Genomic DNA, 14,915 nt, shown 5'->3' on the forward strand with positions numbered 1-14,915 from the left:
ATAGAACATCCCCATTGTCTCAGTGTGTGGGTGCACCCCTCGCAGTTGGTCCTGAGTTCCTTGCTCATGCTCTCTCTCCTTCTGCTCCTGATTTGGACCTTGAGATTTATAGATATATGTGATGTAAGCTTATAAGCTATTCTTTTTTTTTATATTGCTCATATTTTTATTTTCAAGAATGAGTATTTAGACTTGTAGTCTTCATTTCACATCTAACATGTAACAATCAACACCCATTTTTACCTGTCACTTCAGGGAGGTAAGTCATGTAATTTAATGTGGTAAAATTACTTTGAGTTGCTTTTGGAAATCATGAATCATTTTCAGTTATACTTCTTACAAATCATCCTGTGGCTATTGTAAACCCCATGTCAGTTGTTCTCCATCTTCCTAATGCAGCAACATTTTAATACAGTTCCTTATGTTGTGGTGACCCCCAGTCATAACTGTTTTGTGTTGTCACTGCATAACTGTACTTGGGATACTACAGTGATTATAATGTTAGTATCTGTGTTTCCCAGTGGTCTTAGGTGACCCTAGTAAAAGAGTGGTTTGTCCCCCAAAGGGTTTGAGACTGAAAGATTGAGCATCATGGTCCTATGTAAATATTTTCTTTGTGTTTCCGTTCTTATGAAATATATTAAGAGGGAAAGAATTCAGGGTAAGAATAATTGTCAAGTGACACACATTAGAAGCAACTCAACCCATAGTATCCAGCAGACTTTTCCATGAAGCAGGGTTTTTGAAAGAGCGTTCAACATATATTGTTAGTTTGTTAGTCACTTTCTTCTGTGCCTGTCAGAACATCTGGCAGACTCTTTTATGTAGCAGGAACACTGAAGGACCATCTCACCTTTAGGCAAGTTCAGCAGTCATTTCTCTGTGGGTCCTGCATGTCCAGTTCATCAAGTAGTTCAGCCAAGAGCAGTTTCTTGTCCAGATGGCTAACCAACTTCATGAGAAGCCTCTTCCATGCCCATCTTCCTCTTTACATAATTGGTGTTGCCAGGTGCAGATGTGTCTCATGCCAAGAAAAGCCCTAAGTTCTTAAACATTTTAAATGCCATATTCTGTAGTCTTTGAGAGGTTTAAAGAATGTGTATCCATCTGAAATACATCTCTGTTTATCTAGAAAAACTGTCTAACATTCTACAAGCTTAACTATTAAAGATGACTATCTACTAACCTGTATTTCTTAATCATATATTTTTAAATGAACTACACAATTAAAATTCCTTAATCAAAAGCCAAAATATACATATAAAAAAGACCGACCTTAAATTTGCATCAATAGATCAAGATGTATACCACAACAAATTTCAATAGTTATCCCCCTTTAAATTCAAAGGAATATTTACAAACAATTTTTGGGAATATGTGAATAGTCCTCTCCAAATTGCCTCCTGCTTTTTATTGGGTGAAGTAATTTTTTGAGGGGTGTTCAAGGCAACCTTTCAGTTTATCTTGTTCCATCAAACCACATTATATGGAAAGATTTCACAGGTTCTCGTCTTCTGTGGAAACAAATGTAGAACTTCTTTTCCAAAGAAATGTATCCTTACATCCATATTTTGAAATAATTTTGAAATAAAGATACCTTGAAAAAATATATATATATGTTAGTTTAGCTTAGCAGGCCATACAATGAAATGTCTCTCTGTACTTAGCTCATTTACAGTCAAACAATTCAAAGTAAACACAATAATATACATAATCCAGACTCTGTGAAATTTCAACTCTTTACATGTTTTATTATTTTTTTACTGCTTTTAATCAATAACTGTCTGTACTCAGTCTCTTTAAAGACTTTACTTTTTTTAAAAATTGTTTTCATTTTTTATAACTGTCTATATTCTCTTTCATCTCTCTCCCAAGCCTAGATATATTAATCCAACACTGTGGCCCATTTAGAGGTCTTTTATGTCTGAATATGTCCTATTGTTTATCTGTTATTTTTTACTGTCAAGGAGTGCTTCTTAAAATACTAAGCACTTTGTTTGAACTTAAGTGGCGACATTGCTAGGAGAAACGTGGCACTTCCTGCTTTCCCCGCATGTTCAAACATGGTAGAGAAGGTACGTTCATTGCTTCTGAACCACACACACCACCACAGTTACAATTATGCAGCGAGTCATTAAGCAGTTTGTAACATGCTGTTTACAAACCCCTTTAAATAGTTGGTGTCCTTAAAGAGCCAGTATTTGTGCTGGCAGCACAACTTGAGAAAGCTTCAGTTTTCAAAACATTACAACTGTGTATCTGCTACCGTTAAATTAGGAAAACCTGTCTTACAGGAGCTGCATCATGCCACCAGCAAAATGCTGGCTACCAAGAAGCCATGCTTAACTCTGTTTTTTTAATTTATGTTTCTAGAAATCCTTTTAAAACTTTCTCAGGTTTTAAGTGGATTTTAGTTGGCCATGTTGGTCACCAATTTGTTGTTAAAGGTAGCATGTTGGCTCCTGGCTGCTCAAGCCTGAAATAATCACACAGAAACTATACTATTAAAAAAAAAACTGCTTGTCCAGTGACTCTAGCATATTTCTGACTAACTCATATCCTAAACTAACCTATCTACATTAATATGTGTATCACCACATGGCTGTGGCTTACCAGGTTGTGTCCTGTGTCTGTCTCTGGCAGGGGCTACATGGCTTCTCCCTAACTCCTCCTTCTTTCTCCAGCATCCAGTTAATTTTTTCCCACCTACCTAAGTTATGCCCTATCAACAGGCCAAGGCCTTTTCCTTATCCATCAATGGTATTCACAGCATACAGAGGGGAATCCCACATTAGGTGCATCAATGTTACAGAAGAACCTTGTGTGACTGTCCAAGTAACAAGATGTCTCTGTCAATTCTAGAGTTTTGGAAGTTGCTTACAATGCACTTCCCGTTTACTTAGGTAATATTAGATCCTTCTGGAGTCTTTGATTGTGTTGAAGAATAGATAGTTATAGTTTTCCTTAGTTATGATAAAAGATAAAGTAGATATAAATATTATAAGTGCTATTCTTGCTTGATACCATGCCTGTTTTGTTATATGTAATTTTACTATGTTAAATTTAAACCCTTCCTTTTTATTTAGACAAAAAAGTGGAGGTAATGTGGTATTTACCTCTGTATGCTGTGAATATGTTACCATTTTTTATTAAAAAGCTGTTTTGGGCCTATATCAGGCTACAATATAGCCAGCCAGTGAGTCAGATATATTGAGGGAGTAGGGGGAGTCAGGGAGATGCTATGTAGCCCTGAAAGGAGACAAATGGCCATGAATATTACTGATAAACTACAAGCCTATGGAAAAATATAAAATAATAGAAGTGTGTGGGTTATATTAAGATGTAAGAGCTACATCTAAAAATACAGTAGAATCATTGTCTAAGCAGCATTGCCATTAATATGGTTTTGTGTAATTATTTCAGGTATGGGCAGCCAGGAATGAATAAGCAATTTCTGTTTATACTTATCATTGATGTGATCTACTATGCTTCCATAGTAATATGTTATTCCTCTTTTCTGTGAAATGGAATGCCAGGAAGAAGACGATGTGCACAGCCCAGGATTTCTACTGCAGTCAGGTATTTGAATGGAGAGAAATAGATTCTACTACAATGCCAGTGCATGAGCTCTCAGATAGATCATACTAAAAAAGGGTTTATTCCACTTGTTCTGGTGTATTTTTTTATGTGGGGATGATCTATTTGGGAGAAGGCACTCTTTTTTTTTTAATTTTTTTTTTTATTGAGAAAAGGAAAAAAAAAACAAGTTTCCACCTCCTCCCAGCCTCCCATTTCCCTCCCCCTCCTTCCACCCTTCCCTCCCTGTGCCATTGTCCTTAGCTTCTCATCAGTCCTCATTGTTCGCCATGTTCAGAGAGTCCGGTTATATCCCATGCTTTTTCCGTCACAGTCCAGCTGGCCTTGGTGAGCTCCCAATAGATCAGCTCCACTGTCTCAATGGGTGGGTGCACCCCTCGTGGTCCCGACTTCGTTGCTCATGTTCTCCCTCCTTCTGCTCCTCATTGGGACCTTGAGAGCTCAGTCCAGTGCTCCAGTGTGGGTCTCTGTCTCTATCTCCATCCATCACCAGATGAAGGTTCTATGATGATATGCAAGATATTTGTCAGTATTGCTATAGGATAGGGTCATTTCAGGTTCTTTATCCTCAGCTGTCCAGGGAACTAACTGGGGACCTCGGCTTGGGCTCCTGGGAGCCACTCTAGGTTCAAGGCTCTTGCCAATCCTAAGGTGGCTCCCTTAACTAAGAATTGTGCTTCCGTGCTCCCCTATCCAACCTTCCTTTATCCCAATCGGGAGAAGGCACTCTTAATTTGATTGTTATGGAATCATACATGGATTTGCTTAAAAATATCCCAGCATGTCCTTAACTCCATTATTATAACAATGTGCAATGTGACTATTGTAGATTAGAAAGTTATAGGCTCTGGATCATGTGGAAGTCCTAGAAATGCTGTATAATCAAACCATGACGTCTGTATAGCACTCACTGTGGGGAGACAAAAGTCATGGTGATGAAAACTTCACGCAGAGGGGTTTGTATTATATGGTTTACTGAATTTTTCATCATTTAATCATGATATTATACTAACTGATAAAGTATATATTTATATAGTAGTTGAAAGGCTATAAATTTGTTATGGCTGGACAGCGATGTCTCACACCTTTAATTCCAGCACTTGAGAGGCAAAGGTAGGCAAATCTATGAATTCTAGGCAAGCCTGGTGTGCAGAATGAGTTCTAGAACTGCTAAGGCTACACAGCAAAATCTGTCTGGCAATTTCTCCCTTACAAAGAAAATATGAAGAAAAGCCAGTAAAGAATTTATTATGTAATATTTTATTAATAACTATTATTTTTATGTAAATATCAGTAGTTGATGATGAAATCATTTATTTTGACAATATAATTAACATTGGAAAATGGTACTAGTAGTTTATCCACATGTGCGACCAGTTTACTGGAATGCTCACGTCATTCAGATCTAAATTATACCAAGTATAGGGCAATTTTACCATTTGTTGCCTCGTTCTCAACCTGAGATGACTTAGATTATAAGTGAATAGATGGACCTTGGGTGTATCCATTCTGTTGCCATGGTCTTTTATATAATGGAACTTAGTGCATGTTCTCTGTTGTGAATCCATTTTCTGTGAATTAAAGCATTTGCTTTGGAGAGGATGTTTCCTGGACTAGGGGTGTTTCATTCAGTTTCCTTGCCAGAGAATATCATGAACATAATGTTTTAAAAGGCTTTTTAAAATTGCTTGTTTATTATCATAGCAAATGATTATTGTGGTAGTTGAATATGTTCAGTGGAGATGCTGGCTGTCATGGCAGAGAAGATCTTGCACTGCAGCTGCCCCAAGTAATTGATGTTGCCAGGTTGAGCTTTCTTTGATGCATGTGTCTGAATTCCATCTGTAACTCTAGTATGCACAGTTATTCACAAAGAAGAATTTAAATACAATTGTCTTTTAATTTTATGGGTGCCCTTTCTTGAATGCATGGACCTTTCTTCATGTCTCAGCAGGAAAGTATGTCAAGGTGCAGTTACTTTTATAATTTTTAAATTGTTTAACTTTTAAAATTATAATAGTATTATATAATTTAAATTATGCGTTCTTCATGAAAACCCTCCTATACATCCATTTTGCTCTCATTTAAATTCATGCCTTTTAAAAACATCCTTTGATGTTTCATGTACATAACTGTATCAATGTACATACATATTTCTTAATAACTAAAGATATCCTGTTTGGTCTGTCTATTGTTATTTTTTTATATTTTCAGGGCTGACCATTAAGTAGTCATAACCATTTGTGTTTGTGCTTCCCTTGTTAAAATGAAACTTTTTTTTCAGTTCTGGATGAGGTACATTTTCTCCAGGATTGTTTGCTTTACCCTATATGAAAGGAAAGGTTTGTCTTTTGAGCATTGATGTTGACACTTAACTTGTCTAAATTCATGTGAAACTCTAGATGGCACCAGTGTACCTCAAATTTCATGACTATATCTTCAGTTAGCTGTATGATGCCAGGCCTCCTCTTATTCTTTATTTGGGAAATACTTATTTCTCCAGCATCCCTTGCTAGGGAAGGTAACTGTGAAAATACAATGAGTTACCTATCACAGAGAGAGGCATAGAGGAAATTTCTCTCTTTCAATAAAATCTATGGCTGCACACCTTAGAAAATGTTGCTTTTAGTAATGCCTTTGAGAATAATTTTAAGAAATATGATGTTTGTGTACTTTTAAAATTAGGCCTACATTTTGGTATATGATCTGCTTCTTTGTTTAAGTATACTTAAAAAATTGAAAGTATAAATACATCATATTCTCTTTTCCTTTTGTTTCCAAATCCTCCCATATAACTCTTATGGTTCACTATTAAATTCATGACCCTTTTATCAATGTTTGTTCTTACACACACAGACACACACACAATTACACACAAACACACAAACTCCTAGATAAGTAAATACACAAATTTTACTGTGTTATCCAATTATGACAGAACATTCGAGAAAATTTTTACCTAGTATATCTTTTGGCAATTTGTAAGATGAGTTAAATTATTAGCAGTAAAGAGCATTTTTAAACCCTTAATTTATCTCAGATATGTTTGCATTTATAATCATGTGTGTGTGTTGTGTCATATTTCAGCACATCTGAAAGCAGGCAATTGTGTGAAATGGTCATATCTTGTTCTTATTCTCAGGACAGTTTCATCAGTACTGTATTTTTTGTGGTTCTATACAAATTTTAGAAAAAATTTGAACACTGTAAGAAAAGAATGGCATAAATGGAGGTCTGTATGCCCACTGTATCTAATACCTATATTGCCTGTGAATATTGCAGTCATAATACTATTGAAACTACTTGTATAGAAATTTTGAACTTTTTAAACCTTATATAGGTCTTACTGATCCTATAAAAATGATTTTCTCTATAAGTTTACAGTTTCTTATTATTTATACATAAACAATTTCTGGTTTAATTTATGATCCGGATGTAGGGTCTCACAAGCTTGCTCATGAAAATCTCAGTCTCAGGTATGGAAGAAGTGCTTCTCCCCAACTCCTGGGAAGCTTTCACTGAAGACTCACCTACCACACCTAGCTGGTGGTAATGCAAATCTTGTTTTATTTTTACCTTTCCTTTTCAATTACATTTCTTGGATACACCATTCCATTAAAGTTTTATTTTTTCATTAACTAATATGTTTGCTGGTATATTTAGAAATCCATGTATTTTGTATATATCTTAATATTTCTGCAAATATTACATCCTATTCATTTTAATTAGACATAGTTTATTTTATTTATTTTTTTGCTAAACAAACAGCTACTGTTCATTTTTTTCCATTTACCTGAAGACAATGTCCTCTAAATGTTCTGTGAAGTAGCATCCACTTGTATCTTTTTCTTTCTTACTTTTGGGGAAGTAGTGAACCTTTGGGATTCTAGGTATTACATCCCTTTAAATTCATAATACTCAAGTTCAATCTATGAAAAGATTTCTTAAGTATCTTCTTTTCTTGGATTTATCTTTCTTAATAAATATAAAGTTTTCATGAATTTATATGAGTTTTGGTCATTGTCATTCCAATTCTCTTGTCTTGTTCTCCTTCTCTGCTGAAAAAGTATTTCTTAACTCACTAGGCTATGTACTTCACTTTTATATTTAAAAATTTAAGAAATTAGTAGAAATCTTGTTTATTTGTATAATTTCCACATCAGTGTCTCTCAAATTCTGAATATTTCTTAACTCACTGTCAAATTCATTACCTACTAATTAATTATTTTTATTATATATACACACAAATTTATTATATATATGTATATATATATATATACACACACACAAAAACACATACACACTGTATAAGTATAACCTGTTGAATCCATTTGTTGTTCATAGCTCTACAGTATTCTGTTGATATAATTACAAAATAGCAATGCTGGTAGATATTATAATATCTTTGAAAGTGATGGTAAGGGCTTCTTAATTACATGAGCTGTCTAACCCTATTATGTTTGTGATTTTCAGTATTAGACATGCTTGACCTCTTTTTATGGAAGACTTGAGTTCAATTAGGTTGATATTAATTATTGATAAGATATGAATCAGTAGTGTACCTTTAGTGAAAACTGGTATGCTGCTCATTGTCATTCAAAGCTATCATAACTAATTTATACAATTTAATTTTTTTTCTGTGACAGCTTTCCTAATAACTTCCTGGTCTCTGATAACTAATTTTCAGTCTCAAAGCTTTTACGTAGTTCCTGTTCAAATTTTTATGGTTCCATAACAAAAACACAGTGTTTCAGCAAAAGGGACTTAATTTTCACTTCTTAGAAGCAACAAGGTCACCACTAACAGACAATTATCTTACTAGTCTCCTAGGCACCCTTACTAACAATTTGCATGAAATCTTCTGACTGGCTTTGATGTTCTTTTCAGTTAGTCATGGCCCATGCTTGGAAGGTTATCTTCCGAAATGTGTGAAATTTCCTGTTCTGTATGTACATATTTTATAGGTAGTAGATAATTTTGAGAGAATATAAAATATTGATTCCTCGTCATTTTTACCACCATGTTTCTACTTATTTTTTTTAAATTTTAACCCATGAATCCCAATAGAGCCACATTGCAGAAATTACAAGTCATAATATTATTATGCACTTTCTCATATTTATCTTTTAAATCTATAGTGGTAGAATATTTTATACTTTCTGATCATTTAACTTATCCAATATGATGCTTAAAAATACTCGATTCTCTTGATTGACCTATCTTTTTTACTAAGGTATGTCAGGACCTGTTTTGGATTTTGAATTTTACTACATTATTTAATGGTAGTTACTGTTTTATATGGCATAACTTTATTATTATTTATGATGCATAAGAGACATCATACTGGGAAACTGAACTAGCAAAGTGAGGGCTTTTAAAAGATAGGTGGTGATATACACATGGGGTTTGTGGGCACACTGGTTTTTCTATTTCTGTTTCTTCTCCCATCACCTTAACTCACTGGCAATTATTGTTCCATCAAAATCCTGTATTTGTGTCAACAGGCCTGTTTGTGTATATAATTGATTTTACAAATTGCATAGTTTTGTTTATTATAACATTTTCAGACATTTCTGCCCCTATATTACCAATAATTCTATTAATGGGACAATGATTAATTTATAATGAATTGCTGTCTTTGCTTATTTTTTGTATCTAGATATGTATTGTTATATTGGATATTTCAATGTACTTTATGTGATATTGAGTGAGGAACTCAATTTTCATATTGTATCCACTTGTCCCAATGGTTTTCAAAATGACTATGTCATCTGCAAATATCAGAAGTTTTTGAAATTCAGTGATATTTTACATACACACACATACACACACACAAAATCCCATTGTAATATTAGAATTGGTGAGTTTTAGGATCCATGACAGACTCTGTTTTAATAAATATAAGTTGTAATTGGGTGGAAGATGAGTTCCAATGTTGAACTTGACTCCATACATACAGCTGTACACTTATTATGGATCCCTTACACATACATATACATATACACATACATATACATATACACAAATGTATTTAAGTGTTCATTTTGTGCACCTGATTTCATTTCACTAATCTATATTTAACTATATACCATACCCAAATGACGTCATGCTAACTAATTTGCCATAAGTTTTGAAAAATGAGCAAAAATTCATGTTCTCGGTCTGTACTCTTCTATCTTAATATTGTGTCAATCTTGGCTATCTTATGGCAGTTCCTTACAAAGTATAAATGAGTTTGACTTAGACCACAAAGTAATAAATATACCTTTACCATGTGTGTGATACTTTTAGCCTCTAAATGCCTTTAAAAATCATTGGTTTCTAAAGTCAATGTATTGCTATATTTTAAAAATTAATGCATTTTACTAATAATCATAATTACTACATGTCTTTAAAATTACTCACATCTGTTTATGCATATTTTTCCTTTAACTTATGTTGTTTATTTCTCATACAGCATCTGACTGTGCTCTTCAGGAAGGTTCCAGTTCAAGCAGTAAAGCCCTACTTCCTTTCTGCATCCCAGGAAGTTGACACTGGATGAGACCCCTTCCCTGAGTTTATGGTATTGTAAAACCACTTACTACTTGTTTTCATTTGAGATTGTTGACTTCTCATGTAAATAATTACATTGAAGTCTATCTTTTTTTTTTAAATTTAAAATTTGCTGGTTATTTGACTTTACTACATTTACTAAATTACTGAGTGCTTGACTTTGCACAATGTTATGTCCTTTTTTCAAAAGTTGCAAAAATCTTGTTTGCCTTGAGGACCAGACATATAAGAACAAGAAATGTGGCTTAATGAAACCTTCCAGGACAATGTGGGAAGAATATGGCAAAGGTTAATAAATATTCAACATGCAGAAGTGCTTTCCTCTAAGGATCTGTATTTGTTTTTGCTTCCATTCTCATGTTTCATATTTTCTACATGCTAGAGGGTTTCATTTTGTTTATTATCTCATATTTATTCCAGTTTATTGTCATTAGGTATTTGGATTTGTCATTTTCTTCCTTCTTAGAGTTTTAATTCTTTTATTATCAAATAGACTCCAAGGTAAGAAAAGTAGCTTAAACTGTTCACAATATTGCCTGTGTTTATGAGGGAAATTTTCCTGAGTAGTTAGAGAATGAAACAGAGCAACAATAAGATGATCTTAGAAAGGGATACAGACTGGCTGAGCCTTCATTACTCTCCTCAACCTTGAACATTAGACAAGTTTTCTTTGTGTGATGAGGAATAATACAGGTGAATGTTTGTGCAATCAAGTCAATAGGTTTTGTGGAAAATAAATTTTTATCTCTGGCCATGAATACAATGAGATATTCTGGTAGAGGAAAAAATGGGGAAAATGTTGGCAAGAGGAAAGTTGGTAAAAATACTGAAAATCATGGAATTTAATTTGTCGATTATTAGGAATGTCAGCAATGGTTGTTTGCATTAACATAATCATGTTTGAATGGAGTGCAAACAGAGGAACCTAAATATCTATGTAATTCTTTCTCTTTCTCTCTCTCCCATCTTGATACTCTAAGAAACTAAAATAACATCACACTATTTTTATAGTAGATTTTATTTAGTGAAATCACCTTTCAGATGTACACATATCATATTCCTTAGATGCTAATAGAATATGGTGAAACTGAAAACTAGTATAGTTTATATACCAAACCCAGCTCAGTGATTTTCCTGATCAAGAACACAATTCCCTCTCTTATAAGTTCTTTTTTTCTCCTTCCACATCACACCTTCATTTTGCCACTGGTTAAAATAAAGTGCATGAGGAAAAAGACACCAGCATTTTAACAGATTTAAGCAATTACCAATTTAGAACGTGTTCCATATAAGTGGGAAAATCTGGTGTATGTGAAAAAATACAGACCATGCACATTTACTGACATAGTATTGCCAAAGAAGGGTGACATTCCTCATTTGAACTGGAAAAAACACAGACTCAAAAGGTAGAAAGGACTGCCAGAGCATGCCACACAACTTGTTCTCACCTCTTCTAGGGGGGCCACTTGGTTGTTCCAGTTGTTTGGCCTTGAGATAGTCACACAGAAACCATATTATTTAAATCACTGCTTGTCCCATTAGTTCTACCTTCTTTTTGGCCAACTCTTACATCTTAATTTAACCCATTTCTGTTTATCGCCATGAGCCTATGGTATACTGGGATAAGTTCCAGTGTCTGTGTCTGGCGGGGTTACATGCCTTCTCTCTGACTCTGCCCTCCTTTCGTTTACTTTAGTTATTTCCACCTAGTCTTTCTTTTCTGCTATACTATAGGCTCAAAGCTTTCCTTTATTAACCAATAGTATTCAAAGCATAAGAAGGGGAATGCCACATCACCTCCCTTTTCTGTATAAATAATTATAGTTACAATATTTATATCTTCTTTATCTTTTACCATAACTAAGGAAAACAATACCTATAACTATCTATCCATTATTCAACTCCATCCAAGACTCCAGAGGGATAAAATATTGCCTAATTAAACAGGAAGTGCATTGTAAGCAACTTTTAAAACTCTGGAATTGACAGACATCTTGCTGAATGGACAGTCACCCAAAGCTCTTTTGTACCATTGAGGCATCTATCTTTAGCCTACAGGCCCATAGTATCCAGCAGATATTTCCATGAAGCAGAAATTTCAAAGACAGTTCTGCTTATAAAGGCAGTTTGTCAGTAACATTTTCTGTGCCCTGTAGAATGTCTTGAATCTTTTATGAAACAAGATTGCTGAAGGATTTTCTCAGCTTTAGTCAAGGTCAGCAGTCATTTCTCTGTGGGTCCTATATGTTCAGTTCGCATAGCATTCCATCAGGCAGTCCAGACAAGAGCAGTTTCTTGCCCAGATGGCTAACGAACTCCATAAGGAGCATCTTTGATTCCTCTTGAAATTGCTTGGTGCTGCCAGCAGAATTTTCATGCAGCCGGAAATTTGAAGATCTTTTCTGCCTTGTAAAATTCATCAGTTTCTTTCTTCCATATCCTACAGAATGTCTGGTAGTTTCTTCTTAGAAGCAGGAACCCTGATGTACCACTCCTTCTTTTGGTAAGTTCAGAAGTGACTTTTCTGTGGGTTCTGCATGGTCAGTTAACACAGCATAACATAAAGCAGTCCAGGCAAGAGAAGTTTCCTACCCAAATACTAGCATTGCCACATTGAAGGCAAATTCCATAATGAGTTTCTTCAATGCCCATAAACTTCTCTGAAGCAAGTAGTGCTGCCAGAAGTAGACATGTCACAGTGTTGAGAAAATTCTAAGCTCTTAAAACTTTTTAAATTCCATAATCTATAGTAATTAAAGTGTTGAAGTTCATCTAGCTAACTGGAATATATCTCTGTACATCTAGAAAACCTAATGAACATGACTACAGTTAGACTATTAGAGATGACTATCTATTAATCTGTATTTTTTAATTATACATTACATTTTAAATGGGCTGCCCAAACACAATATCCTAAACAAGAGCAGGTATACATATGTATTATAGGGAGGCTGCTTGTTTGTTCCTGTCTGCTCAGACACCCAAAATAATCACATAGAAACTGTATCGATTAAATCACTGCTTATCCCATTAGCTCCAGCTTCTTATTGACTAACTTTTACATCTTATTTTGTCCCATTTATATTAATCTGCATATTGCCATGTGGCTATGGCCTACCAGTAAGTTTCTGGCTTCTCTGATCTTAGTGGTGACTACATGTCATCTCCTGACTCCTTCATACAGCATACCATCAAGCAGTTCAGGCAAGAGCAGTTTCTTGCCAAGATGGCTAGCAAATTCCATAATGAGATTCTTTGATGCCCATATTCCTCATGAATTATACTGGTGCTGCCAGGAGCAGAGCTGTCTCATTGTCATGAAAAGTCCTAAGTTCTTAAAACACTTTATATGTCATATTCTGTAGTCTTTGAAAGGTTTGTATATGCGGCGAACTTTCTGACCAGCAGGAAGTAACAGCCACCAGACAAGGATTCTTCTCAAATCACGCTTTATTGGAGCCTCTTGGTTGTAGGGAGAGCAGAAAGCAAGGGGCTCGGAGCCCTGAACTATAGCTGCTTATATAGGGAGTCTGCCTAGCAACTTTTGATACTTTGATACTTTAACTGCTTTTCTGGAGACCCACCAGCAGGAAAGAAAGCAGGGGAACATCCCTGTCAATTACAGACCAGGATCCCCTGCCGGTCAGGGGAAGTGTGGGCAGCTAGATCACAACAACTCACCCTGTTTTCCTGTGGAAGAACTGCAACCCTAATATGGAGTTATCTATCAAGTGAGGCTGGGGCCAAATGCCATCTTGTAATGGCAGCTATTCAAATCGGCTCCCAGCATGTATAATGCCTATCTGTAACATGTAGGGCCTGCTTGTTGGGGTTTCTGTCCTACCCAGTTCCCACAACCAGTATTTCACCAAGAAAATCACACAGAGGTCACCATAAGTTACAAACTGATTGGCCCATTAACTCAGGCATCATAGCTCTTATAACTTATATTAACCCATTATTCTAGTATATGTTAGAAACATGGCTCAGTAACTTTTTCAGTATGGTAGGTCACATCCTGCTTCTTCAGTGTATGGATAGGACTTGGGAGGAATGGGTCCTTTTACCCAGAATTCTCCTGTTCTCATTGCCCCAGCTCTACTTCCTGTCTGGTTGTCCCACCATACTTCCTGCCTGGCTACTAGCCAATCAATCTTTATTTAAAACATAATTGACAGAATATGGACAATTTTCCCTCACTACTCCCCCCTCTTTTTTTTAAACAAATGAAAATATCCATAGTCCATTTTGGGTAAATGTAGGCATAGTATTCCAGGCTACTTCATGCTGGTTGGGGGCGCTGATAATCTTATGAGCACCTAAAGAAAATTTAGAATTATGATCAAGTCCTGACTGGAGTATTCTGTGAGGCTTGATCATATCAGGCAGCATCTTGAATCTGTTCTGGATGTAGAACTCTGACATCTGGGCCATCTGTTCCTATAGAGATTTCTCAGGTGGTCTTCCTTGATCAAACCTGATTTTTCTTAAACCAGAATGAATCCACAGCTTCTCATTTCCTGTGGAACCAAAATCAAAATCATTTCTCCAAAGTAGCATACCTTTTGACTTCAAGTTTGAAGTGAAGGTATTTTCAAAATTCCTATCATGGATTAATTCAGCAACACTTATAAGCAAATATCTTTTAGCAGCTGTTGTACTTTCCTTAGCATTCAAACAATTCAAAGAGAGCATAATAACATATGGTATCCAGATTCTCTGTGTATTTTCCATCTTTATGCAACTTAATTTAACCTCTATTT

General features: G+C 35.2%; 1 long non-coding RNA gene across 3 annotated transcripts in view; it reads left to right on the forward strand.

Annotated features, from left to right (window-relative positions):
• The window catches only part of LOC101981174, a 274,159-nt gene that overhangs the window by 5,178 nt on the left and 254,066 nt on the right, over window positions 1–14,915 (forward strand). For all 3 annotated transcript variants that reach the window (XR_003376706.1, XR_003376705.1, XR_001229499.2), the window contains exons 2-3: window positions 3,537–3,579; window positions 10,055–10,162. This is a non-coding gene — a long non-coding RNA (uncharacterized LOC101981174). The remainder of the gene's footprint in view (window positions 1–3,536; window positions 3,580–10,054; window positions 10,163–14,915) is intronic.

This window comes from Microtus ochrogaster, unplaced genomic scaffold (genome assembly GCF_000317375.1).
Source record: "Microtus ochrogaster isolate Prairie Vole_2 unplaced genomic scaffold, MicOch1.0 UNK94, whole genome shotgun sequence".
In the NCBI taxonomy this organism is placed as follows: Eukaryota; Metazoa; Chordata; class Mammalia; order Rodentia; family Cricetidae; genus Microtus; species Microtus ochrogaster.